Source organism: Scyliorhinus canicula, chromosome 4 (assembly GCF_902713615.1).
Source record: "Scyliorhinus canicula chromosome 4, sScyCan1.1, whole genome shotgun sequence".
Taxonomy (NCBI): domain Eukaryota; kingdom Metazoa; phylum Chordata; class Chondrichthyes; order Carcharhiniformes; family Scyliorhinidae; genus Scyliorhinus; species Scyliorhinus canicula.
In genome coordinates, this window is record NC_052149.1 from 94,512,680 (window position 1) to 94,535,811 (window position 23,132).

The 23,132-nt window shown below is 51.3% G+C and overlaps 1 protein-coding gene across 10 annotated transcripts in view; it reads right to left on the reverse strand.

Annotated features, from left to right (window-relative positions):
• ptprc (protein tyrosine phosphatase receptor type C) overlaps window positions 1-23,132 on the reverse strand; it is a 452,107-nt gene that overhangs the window by 309,928 nt on the left and 119,047 nt on the right. For all 10 annotated transcript variants that reach the window (XM_038794843.1, XM_038794839.1, XM_038794836.1 and 7 more), the window contains one exon: window positions 15,931-16,081. The gene's annotated coding sequence lies outside the window, so the exon portion shown is untranslated. The remainder of the gene's footprint in view (window positions 1-15,930; window positions 16,082-23,132) is intronic.

A 23,132-nucleotide genomic window follows, 5' to 3' on the forward strand; every position in this document is an offset into this window, starting at 1 on the left:
TGGATACAGGAGCAAGTGTGACAGCCCTTTCTGATAAATAACCATGGCTAGTAAAGCTATGGCTGAGGACAACTGGAAACCCGTTATATGATCCACAAGGGATCAAACTACCAATCAGGAGCATGTTATAAGCAGTTCTTGGGGACCAATTTATCTCAATTAGCTAGACAGCTGACGCAAAGCGAGGCCAGCAGCGTAGGTTCACTTCCTGTACAAACTGAGGATATTCATGAAGTCCCTTCCTTCTCAACCTTGCCCCTTGCCTCAAGTTAAATCACCATCAGTCAGCTCTCCCCCTCAAAGGGGAAAGCAGCTTATGGTCATCCAGGGCATTGACACCTTTACCTTTACAAGAAATTCTCCAATACGCAAATAAACAAATACTGGAAACCCCGCAATCGGCGGGATGGCCCGCGCTGGCGCCAAGAACGACGCGAACCACTCCGGCGTCGGGCCACCCGGAATCCTCCGCACTTCTGGGGGCTAGGCCGGCGGCGGAGGGGTTGGTGCCATGCCAGCTGGCGTGAAAGGGCCGCCGTGGGAGAGATCTGTTGATGTCGAATTCTGCAAAGCAAGCCTCCATTAATTTTTTTAGGTTAGGCAATGTTGCAGGCCACTATGTATCTAAAACCATGTTGCGTTCGTCAGTGATATCAATGGAGTTTCAAGAAACGACACTACACAAGCAACTTTTTCCTCCTGAACGTCTCAACAGCCTTGTAGAGAGTTCATCATTCTAAATGACTGAACTCAGCACCTTAATAGTGATCAGGAATATTCACTGTCACAGCCAGAGCCATAAAAGTTAGGAGATAGTGGATTTGGGTCCAAATTTCTGGAGTTGTCCTTTCTTGGGAGCATAATTCATCATGGCAGAAGGAAATATTCCCAGAATTCTATCTTTTACAGACTGTACATAATCAACAATTCCGATCATCAAGAATATAGGCCGCGATTTATCGGCCTCATCGCGTCTGACTCGAAATGCGACAAGGCTGTTATATCTCAGCCTTGCTGCACATGGTGAGATCTAATGAGATCTCCTTCCCTTCCCAAGCATAGTCCACTTTTCACATAATGAATGCAGATCAGAGTATCAGCAGGATATTGAGTAGTGGATATTGTACCTGATGAGCCTGATTCTGTCTCTGCCAGTGCTGCACAAATTTCCTAAAAGGATAGGTAGCAGACGTAACGTTTTCCCCCTCTCAAACCCGAGGGATGTTGCAGTAATTACTATATCGCTGCCACCACCAAGACATAATCATTCACCATAGGTTGCACCCAAACCCTGCTTGATATGCATCTCATCTGTTTACCAGGTAATCTTGCTGAGTCAGTTGGGAAATCATGTTGATTAGACCTCAACTGAGTATTGTATCCCATTCTGGGCACTGATGCACTATCAATTACGACAAGACAAGAGTAGAGAATAATCGAGGCTTTATTACACAGAGATGCGTATCCTCCCGCAGCTGCTGCCGAAATGGATGCTGTTCGGAGAGCCCACACATTTATACTCCGCCTACTGGGCAGGCATCTATCCCCGTACCTGTAGTACAGGGCCCTTACCGTAATACCCATATATACAATACAATACAACAGTGGTGACTACCACAGGCACCACACTTTGGGATGGACGTCAAAGACTTAGAAACGATTAAGAGGAATTGCCAGAATTGTACCAGGAATGAGGGATTTTAGTTACCTGGAAAAGTTATGGAAGCTGGAGTCGTTCACCTTGGAGTAGAAAACATAAGAACATAAGAAATAGGCGTGCGACTCGGACAACGTTGTCTACCTCATACGTTGCAGGAAAGGATGTCCCGAAGCGTGATACATTGGCGAGACCATGCAGACGCTGCGACAATGGATATCGCTCGACAATCGCCAGGCAGGAATGTTCGCTTCCAGTCGGGGAACACTTCAGCAGTCAAGGGCATTCAGCCTCTGATCTCCGGATAAGCATTCTCCAAGGCGGCCTTCAAGACGTCCGACAATGCAGAATCGCCGAACAGAAATGTGGTGAATGTATTTCACCTAATGCATGAGCTGTCTGTACTGGCTGTGACCCATGACCTGGAAGTGATGATACGGACTACTTCCAGGTACTGTACTGGAACCCCGGTGCGCTCCGCCTCTGGCTCCGCCCTCACCGGGGCCATTTATAGTCCGGCCACCTGTGGGTGGCACTCATTTGTACAGCCGACTCTGGCAGGCGAGTTCATGGATATTAAAGCCTAAAGTCCACTTGTTTTCACAATCTCATAGTGAATTGACGATATAACAATTTAATATCCATCGACAGCACCATGGAAGCTGTTCTAAAGCCAAATAAGCTTGAACTTGGCACGCGCGCGTCAGAGGCCAAGAAGATCTTCGAACATTGGTTTCGCTGCTTCGAGGCCTACCTCGACTCCTTCACAATGCTTCCCACTGAAACCCTCAAGCTGCGACTCCTCCACGCTCGGGTGAGCCATCGAATCTCCATGATGATCGAGAAAGCGGTAACGTACGAGGCGGCGGTCGCAAACCTCAAGGTGCATTTCATGAAGCCTGTAAACGAGGTGTACGCCCGACATCTCCTCACTACTCGCCATCAACGCGTTGGGGAATCGCTAGATGAGTACCTGGAAATCCTGACCCTACTCACGAGGAACTGCAGCTATCGGGATGTGACGGCAGTGGAACACATGAACCTATAGATCCGGGACACCTACGTGGCTGGGGTCCGATCGAACTACATCAGGCAGCGCTTGCTGGAAAATGGGACCACTGACCTGCGGGACACGGTAAAGCTAGCTACCTCGTTAGAGGTGGCCTACCAGAGCCTCAGTGCATTTCCCACGGACCCTGCGTACCCCTCGTGCACACCATCGTCATGGCCCCCGTCGGACCTGACTATGTTGCAAGCCTGTGCCGCGCGGCTGCCAGTCCAGCCCGGGGAACCAAAATACTACTTCTGCGGCCAAGGTAAACACCCCCGGCAGCGTTGCCCAGCCCGCACAGCGACGTGCAGCGACTGTGGGAAAAAGGGACACTTTGCCACAGTCTGTCTGGGCCGACCTAAAGCCCCGAAATCAAAAACTCACCAGGCCCAACCCATGGACTCACAGGCCCGCAGACCCCGCAATGTGGCTGCGTGCCTCTCCGGAACGCCCCCTTCAGACATGTCATCAGCCTTGTGCGACTCATGGGGGCCGCCATCTTGACGGCCGGCTCCAACACCGACCGACACGTGCGACTCGTGAGGGCCGCCATCTTGGCTGTCAGCTCCGGCACCAACCGACACGTGCGACTGATGGGGGCGGCCATCTAGGTCGCCATCTTCGACCCAGCCCGACACGTGCGACTCATGGGGCCCGCCATTTTGTGACCCCAATACCGCCGACCACGCTGGCTACCCGCAGCTGGGCATAGTCACCCTCGACCAGTCGCAGCCGAAGCACCTGAAAAATGCAATGATGGTCGTCCGGGTCAACGGGCACGAGACCCCCTGTCTTTTCGACTCCGGGAGCATGGAGAGCTTTGTTCACCCTGACACGGTAAGATGCTGTTCCCTTCCCATATACCCCGCATCCCAAACAATCTCCCTTGCCTCCGGATCCCATTCAGACCAGATCAGGGGGTACTGGATCGCTAACCTCGCGATGCAGGGCGCCAAGTATGCCCGTTTTAAGCTGTATGTCCTCCCTCACCTCTGCGCCCCCCGACTGCTTGGATTAGACTTCCAATGCAGTCACCAAAGCCTGACGCTATATTTCGGCGGACCCTTACCCCTCCTCACGATATGCAGCTTCACGACACTCAAGGTCTCCCCCCCTTCGCTATTTGCGAACCTCACTCCCGACTGTAAGCCCATCGCCACCAGGAGCAGACGGTACAGTTCGCTGGACATGACGTTTATCAAGTTGGAGGTCCAGCGCCTGTTGAGTGAAGGGATCATCGAGGCCAGCAACAGCCCCTGGAGAGCGCAAGTGGTGGTCGTCCAGACCGGGGAAAAGAATCGGATGGTTGTGGACTACAGCCAAACCATTAACCAGTTCAAGCAAATGGATGCGTACCCCCTCCCCGACATAGCAGAGGTGGTCAACCAGATCGCACAGAACCATGTGTTCTCAACGGTCGATCTGAAGTCAGCCTACCACCAGCTCCCAATCCGCCCGGAAGAACGCCACTACACTGCTTTTGAAGCAGCCGGCCGACTCTTCCACTTCCTCAGGGTCTCCTTCGGCATCACTAACTGGGTCTCGGTCTTTCAGAGAACGATGGACCGAACGGTGGACCAGTATGGTTTGCGGGCTACATACCCGTACTTGGACAATTTTACCATCTGCGGCCATGATCAGCAGGACCATGACGGCAACCTTCAGAGGTTCCTCCAAGCCGCCGAATCCCTCAACCTCACGTACAACAAAGAGAAGTGCGTTTTCCGCACTACAATGACTGGCCATCCTTGGCTACGTCGTGGAGAACGGAGTCCTGGGGCCCGACCCCGACCGTATGCACCCCCTCACGGAACACCCCCCTCCCCACAGCCTCAAGGCCCTCAAATGATTCCTGGGGCTGTTCTCCTACTACGCCCAGTGGGTTCCCAACTATGCGGACAAAGCCCGCCCACTTATTCAAACCAACACTTTTCTCCTGACGGCTGAGGCCCGCTCAGCCTTCAGCTGCATCAAGGCCGACATCACGAAGGCCACTATGCATGTGGTGGACGAGTCCGTCCCCTTTCAGGTAGCAAGCGTTGCATCAGACGTCGCACTGGCTGGCACACTCAACCAGGCGGGCAGGTCAGTAGCATTCTTCTCGAGAACCCTCCACGCCTCCGAGATCCGACACTCCTCGGTCGAGAAGGAAGCATAAGCCATAGTGGAAGCCGTGCGGCACTGGAGGCACTACCTAGCCGGTAGGAGGTTCACCCTAGGCACCGACCAGCGGTCGGTCGCCTTCATGTTTGACACCGCACTATGGGGCAAAATAAAAAATGACAAAATCCTGAGGTGGAGGATCGAACTCTCCACCTAGAATAACGATATCAAGTATCGTCCTGGGAAGCTCAATGTGCCCCCAGATGCCCTGTCTCACAGCACATGCGCCAGCACGCAAGATGACCGACTTCGGGCTATCCACAATGACCTCTGTGACCTGGGGGTCACCCGGCTTACCCACTTTATTAAGGCCCGCAATCGGTCCATCTCCACCGAGGAGGTCATGGCCATGTCCAGGGACTGCCAGGTCGGCGCAGAATGCAAACCGCACTTCTACCGGCCAGACAAGGCCCGCCTGGTAAAGGCGTCCCAGCCCTTTGAGCGCCTATGTATGGACCTCACAGGGCCCCTCTCATCCACCAACCATAATATATACTTTCTAACCATTGTCGACGAGTACTCCCGCTTCCCCTTCGCCGTCTCCTGCCCCGACATGACCTCAGCCACTATGATAAAGGCATTGCACAGCATCTTCACACTGTTCGGTTTCCCTGCTTACGTCCACAGCGACCGGGGCACATCGTCCATGAGCAATGAGCTGCGTCAGTAGCTGCTCAGCAAAGGCATCGCCTCGAGCAGGACTATGAGCTATAACCCGCAGGAAAACGGGCAGGTGGAGAGAGAGAACGCGACGGTATGGAAGGCCGTCCTTCTGGGCCTCGGGTATAGAAGTCTCCCGATCCCCCCGCTGGCAGGAGGTCCTCCCTGATGGACTCCACTCCATTAGATCACTCCTCTGCACAGCCACGAACGAGGCCACGAACTAGACCCCTCACGACTGCTTATTTGTGTTCCCCAGGAAGTCCGTCTCCGGGGTCTCACTTCCATCTTGGCTGACAACTCCGGGACCTGTCCTTCTCCGGAGACACATGAGGAGCCATAAGACTGACCCCCTGGTTGAGAGGGTTCAGCTGTTGCACGCCAACCCCTCATACACCTACATCGCGCACCAGGACGGACGGCAAGATACAGTCTCCCTACGAGTTCTGGCGCCAGTTGGTTCCCCTGCCAACCCTTAAGCCCCCTGGGTCTCCTGTATTGTCCCGCACCGGTACTGCCGCCACCCACCACCCCTCTGCCTACCCCCACTCCCCAACCATCTCCGACACGACGGACTGAGGCTCAAGTTCCAGACACAACGCCCCCGGAGTCACCATCTGCAACAACCGTGCCCGCCGCATCGCCAGAGCTGAGGAGGTCTAAAAGAACAATCTGGCCTCCAGACAGACTGAATCTCTAATGACCCCACGTCACCCCCGCTGGACTTGATTTTTTTTAACAGGGGATGAATGCGGTGAATGCATTTCACCTAATGCATGAGCTGACTGTACTGGCTGTATAATGATGTGACCCATGACCTGTAAGTAATGATATGGGCTACTTCCAGGGACTGTACTGGAACCCCGGTGGGCTCCGCCTCTGGCTCCGCCCTCACCGGGGCCATATATAGTCCGGCCACCTGTGGGTGGCACTCATTTGTACAGCCGACTCTGGCAGGCGAGTTCATGGATTTTAAAGCCTAATGTTCACTCGTTCTCACAATCTCGAAGGCGGACTTCCGGGCGGCGAGCGAGGAGGTCGCAGGGAGAGGGGCTCCCGCAAGCGGCAGACAAGAAGAACAACCCCCCCCCCCCCCCCCGACAGGCCGGACGGCGGAGGAGGAGCGCCGGCAGAGGAGCCGGAGCGGCAGCGGAGGAGCCGGAACGGAGGAGCCGGAGCGGGAGCGGAGGAGCCGGAGCGGAGGAGCCGGAGCGGGAGCGGAGGAGCTGGAGCGGAGGAGCCGGAGCGGGAGCGGAGGAGCCGGAGCGGAGGAGCCGGAGCGGGAGCGGAGGAGCCGGAGCGGAGGAGCCGGAGCGGCAGCGGAGCGGCGACAGGGGGGCCCAACAGCAGCAGGTCCATCCCCTCTCCCTCCCCCCCCACGCGGGCCAGGAGCGGTGTGGCGGCGGCGGCCCCTCTTCTCTCCCCCCCTCCCCCACGCGGGCCAGGAGCGGTGCGGCGGCGGCCCCTCTTCTCTCCCCCCCCCCCCCCACGCGGGCCAGGAGCGGTGCGGCGGCGGCGGCCCCTCTTCTCTCCCCCCCCCCCCCACGCGGGCCAGGAGCGGTGCGGCGGCGGCGGCCCCTCTTCTCTCCCCCCCCCCCACGCGGGCCAGGAGCGGTGCGGCGGCGGCGGTCCCTCTTCTCTCCCCCCCCCCCCAGCCAGCAGCGGGGACACCCCCCCCCCCAGCCAGCAGCGGGGACACCCCCCCCCCCCAAACCGGCAGCGACCACCGGCCCACTCGCCCCTCCCCCCCCCCCAACTGCAGTGACCACCACGTGGCAAAGACAAAGGGACTCTCTCTCTCTCCTGGTTGAGTGGGGAAAGAAGACAAAAGAAAAAAGAGACTTGTATTTCTGTTCTTCCCAAAAGAAAACTGGTAAAGAGAAAAGGGGTAGGGGAAATAAATTAAAAAAAAAAAATATATATATATATATATACATATATAGATATATAATAATAAATAAAATAAAAATAGGGTGCGGAAAAGGGGGAAAAGAAGAACAAGGAGAGAAGAAAAGATGAAGGGGAAGGGGGAGAAAAAAGTGCCAGAAGGGAGCCAAGAGAAAGGGGGCACCGGAAGTAGACTGGGCAAAGGGAAAGCCAGCTCGGGCGAACGAGTCAACACGCGAAGCGGCGGGAAGGATGCTTCGCCGCATCCAGAAGAGCTGGACGGGCGGGCAACCTCTCCCCTGGGGTTAGAGGGGGGCGTGAATTGGAAGGAAGCCTTTGCCGAGGTGGTGAGGGAGCAGCTGCAGGCAATCAAGGCAGAGTTAAAAGCAGACGCAGAGGCCGCAGCACAGGCAGCAGTGACCAGGGCCATGTCAGGGGTGCAGCAGGTTCTGACCAGATTGGAGAAGAAAGTGGATGCCCAAGGGAAGATACTGGAAGCCCAAGGGAAGATACTGGAAGCCCAGGGGGCAACCATTAAAGAGCTGGAGAAGGCAGCGACTGACGCGAGCGACCGGGTCATATCCCTGGAGAGGGGAATGGTGAAACTGAGTGCAACACAGGGGAGCCTGAAGGGCAGGGTAGACGACCAGGAGATCAGCTCGAGAAGGCAAAATATTAAGATAGTGGGCCTGCCAGAGGGGATAGAGGGTAGAAATCCCACAACATTCGTGGCTGCGATGCTGGGCTCCTTAGTGGGGCGGGAAACTTTTCCCACCCCACCGGAAATGGACAGAGCTCATCGGTCACTGCGCCCGAAGCCCAAGGAAGGGGAAAAACCGAGAGCAGTTATAGCCAGACTGCACCGGTACCGGGATAGGGAGACAATCCTGCGCTGGGCCAAGGAGAATAGAGCCTGCAATTGGGACGGGCACGCCATCCGAATCTACGAGGATTTTGGAGCGGACATAGCTAAGAGACGGGCGGAGTTCAACAGAGCGAAAGCAGCTCTCTATAAGAACAAAGTACGTTTTGGTATGCTGTACCCAGCAAAACTCTGGGTCACATACCAACACAAGGAATATTTCTTTACAGCCCCTGCCGAGGCGAATAGATTCGTCGAGGAGCACGGGCTGGAAAAACGCCATGGGAAGTAGGGACGAGGGGCCCATGGCAAGGAGATACGTCATGCCGACGGGGGGGTGGGGAGGGGCGAGGCAAAGCCAGCCCCCTCCCCCCTGGCAGGAACACCCAGAACGGAAAACAACCCAATGCCCAAGGGCCCGCTCCAGGTGGGAGGCCAGGCCCCGGCACGAGGGAACGGGAGTACTGGAGAGGGGAGAGGGGAAGCGGGACAGCAACCTCCGAGAGGGGAGCCACCGTGCTAGCAGGAAAGCTAGCGAAGGGGGCGCGCAACAGAGCAGGGCCGCAGCGCACCCCCAACAGGGGGGAAGGCGCCAGGCAGGGGAGGGGGGGGATCACCCATCAAAGGTGGGAGAGCAAATGGGGACAGGAATGGGGGAGAGAGGGGCAATGGAGGGGTATACAGGGGTATCCCCGAAAGGGATAGAGCGGGGGGGGGGGGGGGCACTCGGGGGGCGAGAGACCAGGGAGGGAAACGCAGGGACGAAGGGACAAAAGAGGCCAGTAAGGGAATAGGGCCACAAAGTGCCACAGACAAGGGCTCGAAACAGGGAACTGCTGCAAGCACCCACCCAGTACGGTCTGTGGGTGAAGGGGCCCCCCGGAGTGCAGGGGACTACCCGCGTGGCGGACACAAAGTGGACGGCCATGGCGGGTGTCCCCGGGACAAGGGGGAACCCCGGAGCGCAGGGACCTGACCGCATGGGGAGAGCAGTGATAGTGGACATCCTGGACGGCCCCCTAACAAAGGGAAACCCCAGAGGGCAGGGGCGCGTCCACCGGACAAATATGGTTAACCCCACAGGAGCAAGGGGGCAGAAGCCCCCCACCAGAATAGTCACCTGGAACGTAAGGGGACTTAACGGCCCAGTGAAGAGATCTAGAGTCCTCACCCACCTTAGAAACATGAGGGCCGACATAGTCTTCCTCCAAGAGACGCACTTGAGGGAGCAGGACCAACTGCGGGTAAGAAAGGGCTGGGTGGGACAAACCTATCATTCCTGTTATGGGGCAAGGGCCAGGGGGGTGGCGATCCTGATTGGCAAGAGGACAATGTTTAGGGCGACAAAGACGGTTACGGACCCAGGGGGACGGTATGTCATGGTCAGCGGGGCCCTGGATGGGGCGCCGGTAGTTCTAGTTAACGTGTACGCGCCCAACTGGGACGACACGAGCTTCATCCAAAAGACCATGGCAGAAATCCCGGACATAGCGACGCACCGACTAATCATGGGGGGGGACTTCAACTGTGTACAGGACCCAACGACGGACAGATCAAACCCCAGAACGGGGAAAACCTCAAACATGGCAAGGGAACTCAGCCACTATATGGAGCAGATGGGAGCAGTAGACCCCTGGAGATTCGCCCACCCGGGGGAGAAAGAATTCTCTTTCTTCTCCCCAGTACACAACGTGTACACCAGAATTGACTTCTTTGTGGTGGGGAAAACGGTGCTTCCAGAGATAGACAAGGTGGAATACTCCGCAATTGTGATATCAGACCACGCTCCACACTACATGGATGTGCGGCTAGAGACGGGAAGGGCCCAGCGCCCCAAATGGAGGTTGGACGGTGCCTTACTAGCTGACAAGGCCTTCAGCGAAAGGATAGCGCAGGCCATAGCGGAGTACACTGAGATCAACCAAAACGGGGAGGTCTCACCCTCCACGTTCTGGGAAGCGCTTAAGGCCGTACTAAGAGGGGAAATCATAGCCTACAAAGCGCAAAGAGATAGGGAGGAAAGGGTGGCTAGGCAGAAGCTGGTCGACTCCATACTGGAGGTAGACCATAAATACTCCGAGGCCCCGACTGTAGAACTCCTGGCGGAGAGAAAAGAATTACAAAGGAACTTTGACCTGCTCTCCACCAGGAAAGCAGTACACCAACTCCGCCAGGCACGCGGGGCCCTATACGAACACGGAGACAAAGCCAGCCGCCTGTTGGCCCACCAGCTGAGAAAGCAGGCAGCCAGCAGAGAAATTGCGCAAATCAGAGATACCAGAGGCACGTTGGAAACAGAACCAGAGAGGATTAACAAAACCTTCAAGGCCTTCTACCAAGAGCTGTACACCTCAGAGCCCCCAACGGGGAAGGCTGGGATGAACCGGTTTCTTGACGGACTGAACATACCAGTTGTGGGAGAGGGCAGAAAACGGGATCTGGAAGCACCACTAGCACTGGGAGAGATCATGGAGAGCATTAGCTCCATGCAGGCGGGGAAGGCGCCGGGACCGGACGGATTCCCGGCGGACTTCTACAAAAAATTTGCGACAGCGCTGGCCCCGCACCTGCGGGAGATGTTCACAGACTCGCTAGCTAGGGGCACGTTGCCACCCACGTTAGCACAGGCCTCAATCTCGCTGATACCTAAGAAAGACAAAGACCCAACGGAATGTGGGTCATACAGACCCATATCTCTGCTGAATGCAGACGCCAAATTACTGGCCAAAATCCTAGCCAAAAGGCTAGAAGACTGTGTACCTGAGGTGGTCACAGAGGACCAGACGGGCTTTGTCAAAGGTAGACAGCTGACCGCGAACATCAGGCGCCTGCTGAACGTGATAATGACCCCCTCCGGGGAGAGAACACAAGAGGTGATCGTCTCCCTGGACGCAGAAAAGGCCTTCGACAGAGTCGAGTGGAAATACCTCATAGAGGTACTGGAGCGGTTCGGGCTTGGAACAGGGTTCACCGCTTGGGTAAAGCTCCTGTACAACGCTCCCATGGCGAGTGTACAGACCAACAATACCAACTCCCAATACTTCCAGCTGCACAGGGGCACCAGACAAGGATGCCCACTGTCCCCGCTGCTGTTCGCACTAGCAATTGAACCGCTAGCAATCGCGCTCAGGGCAGCAAAAAATTGGAGGGGGATCCGAAGGGGAGGTAGAGAGCACAGAGTCTCACTCTATGCGGATGATCTGCTCCTCTATATCTCGGACCCACAAAGCAGCATGGACGGAATCATCGCGCTCCTGAAAGAGTTTGGAGCCTTCTCGGGCTACAAACTCAACATGAGCAAAAGTGAGATCTTCCCATTACACCCGCAAGGGGGGGGGGGGGGGGGGGGGGGGGGGGGGGGGGGGGGGGGGGGGGGGGGGGGCAGCACTAAAGGGGCTGCCGTTCAAACAAGCCCGACATAAATTCCGCTACCTGGGGATCCAAATAGCCCATGACTGGAAAGGGATCCACAAATGGAACCTCACCAGCCTGACGGAGGAAGTTAAAAAGGACCTGCAAAGATGGAACACACTCCCGCTCTCCCTCGCGGGGAGAGTTCAGACGATCAAAATGAACGTACTGCCCAGGTTCCTCTTCCTGTTTAGATCCATTCCGATCTACATCCCCAAGGCCTTTTTCAAAGCGCTGGACAAACTCATCATGGCGTTCGTATGGGGGGGTAAAAATGCTAGGATCCCAAAGAAGGTCTTACAAAAAACAAAAACCAGGGGAGGGTTAGCCCTCCCGAATCTACAATTCTACCACTGGGCAGCAACAGCCGAGCGAGTAAGGGGATGGATCCAGGAGCCAGAAGCTGAGTGGGTGCGTGCGGAGGAGGCCTCCTGCATGGGAACCTCCCTCCGGGCCCTCGCCACGGCAGCACTCCCATCCCCACCCAAAAAACACTCCAGCAGCCCAGTGGTGACAGCCACCCTCCAATCCTGGAACCAACTGCGGCAGCAACTTGGCCTGACCAAAATGTCGAACAGGGCTCCCATCTGCAACAACCATAGGTTCAAACCAGCACTGACCGACGCCACCTTCAAAAGGTGGAGGCAGGACGGGGGAACATTGACAGTCAGGGACCTATACACGGACGACAGGATCGCAACACTGGACGAACTGACAGAGAAATTTCAGCTAGCTGGGGGGAACGAGCTACGGTACCTGCAGCTCAAAAACTTCCTACGAAAGGAGACAAGGACGTACCCACAACCGCCACGACAGACACTACTGGAAGACCTACTGGACGCAAGTATCCTAGAGAAAGGGAACTGTAGTGACATGTATGACCGACTGGTAGATAGGGACGACACCGTACTGGACGCAACAAGGAGGAAATGGGAGGACGACCTGGGGATGGAGATAGGGTGGGGACTCTGGAGCGAAGCACTGCATAGGGTCAACTCCACCTCCACGTGCGCAAGGCTCAGCCTGACGCAACTAAAAGTGGTACATAGAGCCCACCTAACAAGAACCCGTATGAGTAGGTTCTTCCCGGAGGTGGAAGACAGATGTGAGCGGTGCCAAAGAGGCCCGGCCAACCACGCCCACATGTTCTGGTCTTGCCCCAGACTTGTGGAGTACTGGACAGCCTTCTTCGAGGCTATGTCCAAAGTGGTGGGGGTGAGGGTGGAGCCATGCCCGATAGTGGCGGTCTTCGGGGTTTCAGACCAGCCAGATCTATTCCTGGGGAGGAGGGCGGACGCCCTTGCCTTTGCCTCCCTGATCGCCCGCCGTAGAATCCTGTTTGGCTGGCGGTCAGCAGCACCGCCCAGAGCTGCGGACTGGCTGTCCGACCTCTCGGAATCTCTCCAAATGGAGAAAATCAAATTTGCCATCCGAGGGTCGGACGACGGCTTCCACAGAACGTGGGAGCCATTCATGCAACTGTTCCGGGACCTATTTGTGGCCAATGTACAAGAGGAAGAATAGTCGGGGGAAGGTAGCGGGGGGGGGGGGGGGCTACAGGTTCGTTACGGGGGTTCGATGGCTAGCTAAGGCCCAAAAGCAAGCTAAATAAACATGTTGAGGGGGGGGGGGGGCGCAGTTACTACTACGAAGATGCTTACCTGTAAATATGTATGTTAATTTTTGCGTGTTTGTTTTTGTTTGTTTTTTTTTTTGTTTCTCTCTCCTAACAATTTGTAATTTGTTCAATATAAAATACGAAAACTGAATAAAAACATTTATAAAAAAAAAAAAAAGTTCTCACAATCTCACAGTGAATTGATGATATAACGAGAGACTTATAGCCAAGTTCCGCACACATGAGTACGGCCTCAACCGGGACCTTGGATTTATGTTGCATTACATTCACCCCCCCACCATCTGTCCTGGGCTTGCGAAATCCTACCAACTGTCCTGGCTTGAGACAATTCACACCTCTTTAACCTGGGGTTACCCCTATCTCTGGATCTGTAAAGACTTAATTACCTGCAAATGCTCGCTTTCAACGCGTTGTCTGGCATCTTTGAATTTGTCTATATATATGTTTCTGGAACCTACCTCTTCATTCACCTGAGGAAGGAGCAGTGCTCCGAAAGCTAGTGATTCGAAACAAACCTGTTGGACTTTAACCTGGTGTTGTAAGACTTTTTACTGTGCTCACCCCAGTCCAACGCCGGCATCTCCACATCATAAGGAGTAGGAGCAGGAATAGCTCATTCGGTCCCCCGCGCCTGCTCCACCATTCAGTAAGATCATGGCTGATCTGATTAGGGCCTGAACTTCACTTTCTAGTCTGTCCCTCATAACCCTCGACTCCTCAGTTAATCAAAAATGGAACTCAGCCTTGAATGTATTCAATGACTCAATCTCAACTGCTCGCTGGGAAGAGAATTCCAAACACCAATGATCCTCTGAGAGAAGAAATTCCACCTCACCTTCGTCTTCATTTGGAGGCCCCCATATTTTGAAACTGTGCCTCTTACTCATAGATTCCCTCAAACGAGGAAACAGCCTCTCAGCATCCACCCTGTCAAGCCCCCTTGGCATCTTATATGTTTCAATAAGATCACCTCTCATTCTTCTCAGGGGAGATTGGGGTTTGAAAACCATGACAGAGTGTATGAGGAGAAACTAATTTCAGTAGCAGAATGGTTGGTAACTGGAGGAGGCAGGTAGGAAATATTTGACAAGTAAAAGAGGGAAGATTAAGAGAAACCTTTTACTGCAGCAAGTTGTTTCTGCCTAAAATGCACTGCTTTTGAAAGGGTGGTGGAAGCAGATTTCGTCAAAAAGAAATTGGATAAATACTCAAAGAATAAAAACTTGCAGAGCTGTGGGTAAAGAGTAGGGAATGGACTCACTGGCTATGCTAGGATCCAGTTAGGGACCAGTAACCTCTAAAAGTCGACAAAGTTTGAAATCCCAGTTACCCATGAGGAGAATAAAGCCACAAGATTGAATGGTTTAAAAAAACTTTACTAAACAAAGATAAAAAATGAAACAACTTATTCTTTCTATTAGATAGTCTAACATTCATAATTAGCATGAAGTAAATATTAATTAACAGCAAACTATTCTTGGACATGCTACACTACACATTAAATGGCAGATATAACCAAGACGAATCCTATCCAGACATCAGTGATCGTTCTGAGTTGCAATATCGCCTTAAAGCTCGGTCTCCAACATGGGAGATGTCAACTCTTCACTTTCAAAGATACAGGGCGGGATTTACCGACTACCCCACCACATGTTTCTCGCTGGCGGAGATGGCCTGCCAGCAGGATCTACCGATCCCGTCGCCGAGAAACTCCTGTGTGTCAGCATGGAACTAGAATTTCCTGCTGGCGTAAACAGCCAGTAAATCATGTCCTAGGCCTGTGCTTTTCTTCAAAAACCACACTAACTCAAATTACTTGTATGATTGCACATCTTCCGGTGTATCAATCTCTTCACCTGAGACTGGGTTCCCCGGGATTCACAAAGCTGTGCTCCCACCTCTAATTACCGGCACACTTCCAATTCTTTCACAGACCGCTAGCTTCACTAAACTGGCTCTGCCCCAGGGTTTCTGTAAGCTGCACCCAGCTATAAATGGCTCCTTGGACTTCTCTGAGCCTTAAGTGCCTGGAGCCTGCTAACAGCTCCCAGGCCTCTTTGTGAGTCGCAAAGCACTGAGGTCCAAACTGCATCCAATTCTCTCTCCCAACAAACACACAAATAAATTGAAACCAGAGAACCATCTTAAGCTCCATGATGATGTAGCTTTTCAGAGAGAGGTGACTGAATGCTTTTAAACTAATTTAGCTCTAACTCGCAAAACAAAATATCTCTCTATACTGCACTTCCTTGCAAGCAGTGTTGACATCACGTTCACCTACTGTTTTCTGATTCCTTCTCTTCTTCTCTGACTCTATTAAACAAACAAGGGTAACCTCCTGAGCTGCCATTTTCTTTTAGGTGTTCTGCCAATCTCTAAAGCCCAGTATTTTATCCTTACCTTTACAGCAACAACCTTCCCAGAATTAAACATTACCGCTAAAATATTAACACAAACCATGAACTAACTATTCGTCACAGATAGCTCTTTCAAAGGTTCATAGCAGGCATGTATGACCTCCTTCGGTGCTATATTACTCTATGAATCTGTGATTACAATGCAGCATTTTTGTAACACAGAGGACGGTGGAGAATATTTACCTTATTTGGGTCTCCAGTGCTGTCATGGAAGCTCATTCAGGATTAGCTTCCTATTGGATTCCATGAAAACCTTTTCATCTGGTTTCAGGGGAAAGCTGAAGAACATGGGTTTGTGATTAAAATGTCCTGGAAAATTTCCACAGAAATAAGCCTGTAAAGTATAAAATGGGAAGTCAGCTGAATACATGAAACAAATGTCCTGTAGTTTTGAAAATACACGGCAGGTCTGGCAGCCACTGTGGAGAGAGAAACACGAGTTCGCATTTTGAGTCAAACATGACACTTACTCAGTTCGAAATGCTAACTCTATTTCTTTCTCCCCATATGCTGCCAGATCTGCTCAGCATTTCCTGCTTTTATTTCAGATTTCCAACATCTGCAGCATTTTGTTTTCCCTTTAATCGCTTTCTTTCATCAAATGGGTCAGGTAGAAATTAAAGAAAGCTTTACCTGCTCAGATACTTAACCTGTTATTAATCACCTCCATGAGATAAATAAATTGAAGAACAGAATGTTCCCTGGTGTTCTCGCCAATGGTTATCCCGCAAGCAACATCACTAAGCTGATGACCTTGTCGTTATCATGTTGCTTTTGTGGGAGAGAGTGGTGCGCAAAGTGGCTCCTGCGTTTCCTGCAGTATACAGGGTTGCCAAGGCAATTGAATCTCCTCCTGGAGGTTTTGTCACATGACTTGCCCCAGGCTCCAGCCATGAGATGGCCAACACACATACTGCCTTCCTACGCCAATTGAAAAACAGAAGTCCCATTACCCAATTGGATGATGCTTGACTGTCAGCCGGACAGCCTATTCCCCCTGCCATTTTCAATATTCTTATATCTGGTAAAGGATAATATTCAAAGAAGATGATAAAAAGTATATATATTTTAATATCCTGATGATTTTTCTCCAGGATAAATATTGCCAAATATTGACACCACGAATAACTCACCTGCTCTTCTTTGAAAATATGCCATAGGACCTTTCATGTCCACCTGACATAGAAGAGAGGTTTTTGGTTAAACACCTCATCAGAAAGGTGGCGTCTCCCACTTTGCATTGCTCCCTCGGTAATGCACGGGGATATCAGCTTTGATTTTTGCGTTCAAGGCATGGAGTGGGACTTAAGTCCGCACCCTTTACCTCACATCAGATTATCTGGTCATTATCATATCATTTCCCGTAGGCAGGTACACCTGACACCGAGTAGTCAGGCGCCAGGAACAGGCACTCGGCCCGCACTGCACCCGCCGCCGCTGCATGAGCAGTTCCTACCACCGCTGATGTCATTGTCTTTTCCGGTCAGCTCGCTTTCCTCTTTCGATTTATATTTCTCCTCCTGTCACTCACAAAGACTTGAATCCCAGGTAGTAGTTCAGCGATGCTGCTCCCTGCCCACTGTTGAATAGCTGAAACCCCAGCAAAGAAGGAACAGTGGTATGCAGTGATCTCCCACACAGCACAACACAGCTCAGTGAGTAGATAATGGGACTCTTAGTCCCAGGGTTGTGGGATCATGATGATTTTTTTCTGAAAGGATATTTTATTCAGCATATGTTGCTTATTGATTGTTTTTTTACCAACTCATTAATAGATTATAAATTGAAAGACTAAAACGGATTTGAGAATCGTCCTTGCCAGTTCCAGCTCCAAGACAGGTCTGGATTTGTTCATTATTGATTTTTAAATAGCTTACTTCATTATTTATTTTTAAATATGGCTTCGCTGCTACTCATTTCACCCAATGCTGCCACATTTATTTATTTATTTTATTGTTAGAGAATTATGGAATCAGTTTTCTAATCCAGCCAGTCAGGATACATTAACAATTATGTCACTGACTGCATCCTTGGGTGACTGTCTGGAGTTTTCACGTTCTTCCAGTGTCCGCGTGTGCTTCCTCCGGGTGCTCCGGTTTCCTCCCACAGTCCAAAGATGTGCAGGTTAGGTGGATTTGCCATGCTAAATTGCCCTTAGTGTCCAAAAGGTTAGGTGAGGGTAGGGTGGGAAGTGTGAGCCGAGGTAGGTTGCTCTTTCAGGAGGTCAGCGCAGACCCGATGGGCCAAATGGCTTTACTGCACTATAGGGATTCTGAGATTCTATGATCTGCACATGTGTAGGAAGTGCTCCCCCTGGTGTTCTGGCAGCAACACAGGCAGTACTGTGGGAACTTGCTGTGTACCAATTGGTTGCCATGTTTTCTACATCACAACAGTAACTACAATTCAAAATTACTTCTGTGGTCATGAAAGTGCTACAGAGATGCATGTCTTTCTTTTTATTTAGCCATTGGATAGACCAAAGGCCATATATTAGATGGTCTATTGAAAGGAAAGGTTTTAACCACTGTACAGCCTTATTATGCAAAGTAAAAGCACAGAAACAGGTCTTTTGACCCAACTGGTACATACCAGTTGTGTTGTTCTCTGCCTTGCTCTAATCAGATGGCTTTGATATGTAGTGTTGATCAGGGAACGAGTCTTGTAAACTAACAAAACTATTTATTTAACACTACAATTGGATTCAACACTTATCCCTAAGAACTAAACAGTTGATTAAACACACATAAACTACATTAAACTAACTAACCAACTAATTTACTACTCTTGCCTCACTACCTTCAATGCTCTGAGCTCAGCCCCTGCTCCTGCCACCTATTCCAACCTTCTGACCTACAAGGCTCAGCGTCATCCCTTACATACTTCTAGGATTGTTCCCTCTAGTGGTTGTCTATATACATTTGATTAACCCTTACAATACCTTCATGTATGATAATACCACACCAGTGCTTATGCATATTATCTATTCTTTTCTCCCTCATGCAGCTGCCTAACATTCCCTTAAAGACTGATGCCAATTCTACATTCTAACCATTCTCTGGTAAAGACATTTCTCCTGAAAAGTTTATTGCATTCATTAATGATGATCATGACTTCCAGTTTTGGACTCCAAGTAGAGTCTCTACATTTACCCTATCAAAACCCTTTTACAATATTAAACACCTCTATTAAGTCAACTATTGTACTTCTCTCTTCCAGAGAAGAATCATAGCCTGTATGTTTTTTCTTGCTAGGTATCAGTAGGAGGGAAAATGGGAACTCTTAGAAAATAGCAACAGATTAGACAAAGTCAACATGGATTTATGAAAGGAAAATCATGTTTGACAAACCTACTTGACCTTTTTGAGGACATAGCTAGCAGTATAGATAAGGGTGAGCCATTGGATGTGGTGTATTTGGATTTTCAGAAAACGTTCGATAAAGTCTCACTTAAGATGTAAATGTGCAAAGCACATAGAATGGGGTAATGTATTGGCATGGATTGGGAATTGGTTAGCAGACAGGAAGCAGAGTAGGAATAAATGGGTCTTTTTTGAAATGGCAGGTAGAGACGAGTGCAGTACCACAGGGGTCAGTGCTTGAGATACAGCTATTGACAATACACATCAATGATTTGAATGAGGAAATCAAATGTAATATTTACAAGTTTGCTGACGACACCAAACTTGGTAGGAATGTGAGTGATCACTGATCTCCAGTTGGGACTCATGGGATACGAGCTCCTCTGTTAGTGGGTGGAGGCCCGCCCAGCTGGGTTTTGTAAATCTCCCTGATAAAAACTGGCCTGTTCTGGGGCTGCCATGATGGTAGTTCTGGTCGGAGCCTTTGGACTGTAAGTCACATTGCAATTTTATTTTGTGTTGGTTTATTAAATACTCTTTAACTTCCTCTTGGGCCTCCTGAGCTTTAATTTTAGCAACGAGGAAAATGGCGGCTGTGATTCTGGACTCCCTGACCACAACAGAAGACGCCAACCCGGGAACGAAGTCAGTGGGTGTTTGAAAATGTCACTTTTCAGAAGGCTAGAGGCTTTTGATGAAGACTGAGTGGATGTAGCATTTTTTCCAGTCAAATGGGGTGGAATTCTCTGATCTTCAGGCTAAGTGTTGACGCCATCGTAAATGCTGTTGCGTTTCTCATCGGTGTCAACACACCCTCAGGAGCAGCGATTCTGACCCCTACAGGGGGCCAGCACAGCACTGAAGCAACCAGCTGCCGATACCAGCCTCAAATGGGCGCCACGGGTCTGCGCATGTGCAGTGCGCCCGGCGCCAATGCGCGCATGCGCAGTGGCTCCCTTCTCCGATGCAACAGGGCGTAGGGCTACAGGGGCCGGTGCAGAGCAAAAGAGACCCCCAGCCTGAGAGGCCAGCCCGCGATTGCGGGCCAGGCCACAGCGGAGGCCCGCCCCCCAGGGACGGACCCCCCTCCCCCTCCCAATAGGCTGCCCTCGGATGCATGCACGCCGAGGTCCCGCCAGGTAAGACCAGATGTGAACGGCGCCGGCGGGACTAAGTCTTTATTGGTGGCCACTTGGCCCAGCCCGGACGGAGAATCGCCGGGGGGGTTGCCACGTATAGCTGCCCCCGACTGGTGCCATGCTGGCGCCAATGGCACCGATTCACCGCTCTCTGGAGAATCGGCGGACCGGCGTCAGGGCGGTGTCGCGCAGTTTGCCCCCAGCCCGGCGATTCTCTGGCCTGGCGTGGGGTGAGAGAATCCCGCCCACGGTATTGTTCTAGACCACCAATAGAAGGTAATATTCCTGACCACCTGCGGGCCCCCAACATTCAGTGTAATCAAGAGCCTCATCTACCTGCCTGCCCCAAACTCCAGGATATTTTGCGCGCTCGTGCAACTTGTCACGAGTCATTACGACCCTAAGCTGTTGGTAATTATGCAGAGGTACCAGTTCAATACGGCCAGACGAATCCCAGGGGAATCGGTTTTGGAGTTCCTGATGCGCGTTTGCAAGCTAGCTGAACATTATTTATTTGGCCCATTCCATTCTGAGATGTTAAGCGATTGTTTGTTCTGTGGCACCACCAATATGTTGGAGCTGATCTTGGGCCTGTAAAGGGCCATAGAGCTGTCAATCTCCCACGAGAATGCAGAAAAGTGGGGCCAGGAGCTCCAGGGTTCCATGGATTATGGCATTTACAGTGTTGGCCAGCACCCATTCTGAAGGGGAACTTCATTGTCCATCACCAAGAGTGACTTAATAGCACCACTACTGTCGGAGCTGGCTGAGTCCCAAGGAAATATCTGTCAGTGGGCCTCCGCAGGCTCCGAGAGAATGAACAATAGGGAAAAAAGTCAATCCAAAGGAACAACCTATTCTACCTTCCATGCCAACAAATAAATCAATGTCATCAAAATTAATATCTCTTGTCAATTCATTCTCAATGCTTAAAATTATTAAGTCAATTGATCACCTGTCACAAGCCAGACAACTTCTGTACAGAAATGTGTTAACCTTTTACCTATTGCCCCTTCCCTCAGAATGAGGAAGGTTTGAGCAAGTATCTAAACACCATCTGTTAATGTTTGTCTTCTCCACGGATGTGACCTGTCTCACTGAGCTTTCCCTTCATTTTTTGTTTCTGTATCAAGAATTATTATTCATTCTCAAAGCCTGGTTGGGAGCAAATAAAAGTGTCAAACAATCATAAACGATTCCGGCAAACACTGAAATAAATAAAATTACCACTAATAGCAAATTGCTGTGGAGAAGTTGTAGCAGAGGTAGCTGCGCATTCTGACTCCAATGCTGAGTACGAGCACATTAAACATCAAGCCCTGAGAGAATATGAATGGTTGCTTTTCTATTTGAGTTTAAACTGAGGACCTCAATTCTTTCTGTTATGCTACTTGTATAGAAATAATCTGAATGAATAACACAAAATGTGGAATTTATTCAAAGAGAATTGATAAAATCCATCTTAGTGACTGTTATAATTTCTCCCAGCAGAAAGCTAGGTAGGAAAGTATATTGTGAGGAAGATGCAAAGTGACTTCAAGAGCATTTGGACAAACTTGGTTAATGATCAAGAACATGGCAGATGGAATAAAATGTGGAATAATGTGAAGTTCTCTACTTTGGTAGGAAAAACAGCATGTCAAGTTGCCATAGTGATTCAGGGCAGAGCCTTGGTTAGAAGGTTCTTTCATTTGATTTATCTGTATGTGTTTGCTGATCGAAGCCGGTAGTTCAGACAAAGACAGTTGCATTTTGCTTTGGTGTATATTGCATCTCGCCAGATTGAGAAAGCCAGCAGCAAATGATAGTCAGTTCAGACAAATTATTTACTTTTTCATTCACCACACAAGTGGGGCTCCATCTCAGTTTGGATTTCATGAGGGAAAAGCAGCAGGAAGATTTTCTCCAACTTACAACTAGTGGGACAAATCTACAGTGGTGTTCACAGTGCCTTGTGACAGAAAGCAGTCAGCAGAGTTAATGTGGGAAGCTGGGGGAAGGCAGTTGTCCGCAAATACGAACAAGGTACTTTTTTTAGCATTTGATACCCTTTGGGGAATCATGGGGTGGAAGTGATAGAAGGGTTCCCGAGTTGACTATTATTCCATTGAACTGCGTTGAAGGCTCCTTCCCTGGCCAACAAGCCCTGGCATTTGACTCGAACCCAGAGCTTCTGTTCCAGGGGTAGGAACGCTACCACTGCACCACAGGGAGCTGAAGCATCCTGATGCACGATCACTTACAGAAAGACGAGAGTTGAATGCAATCAAGACTTTATTACACTAAGGTGTGTGGCCTCCTACAGCAGCTGGTGAAATGGCTCCTGTACGGGGAGCACACATATTTATACTCTGCCTACTGGGCCGAGCCAGCAGGCAGGGAACTACCCCCGTACCTGTAGTACAGGGCTTTACCACAAATCACCTAATATATATACATCAGTGGTGACTACCACATTCACCCCCTGTTAAAATTGAGTCTGACGGGGGTGGTGGAGAACTATATACAAGTTTTAAAATACTGAGAAAGAAAATAAAATTGAGTCCAGCAGGGTGGAGGAGAATTATACAGAAGGATGATGTTTTAAGAGTCCCGATCAAGTTACATGTTCAGTCGGTCCGAAGCCTTGATCTGCCGTTGGGAGCGCCGCAGTTCTGGCAGCGATTCCGGTGTCGGTCTGGTCCTCGGTAACTCCGGGAGCATGCCGAAATCCTCGTCATCCTCGGGCGGGGGCAGGGGGAGGACGGATTGTCCTGGGGCGGGTGCTGCGGCTGGGTGCGCCGGGGGAGGGGAGGGTGGCGCCGGGCTGGAGGAGTGTCTGTGTGTGAAACCTGCTGGTGCCAGGTCCCTGAGGGAGACAGTATCTTGGCGGCCGTCGGGGTAC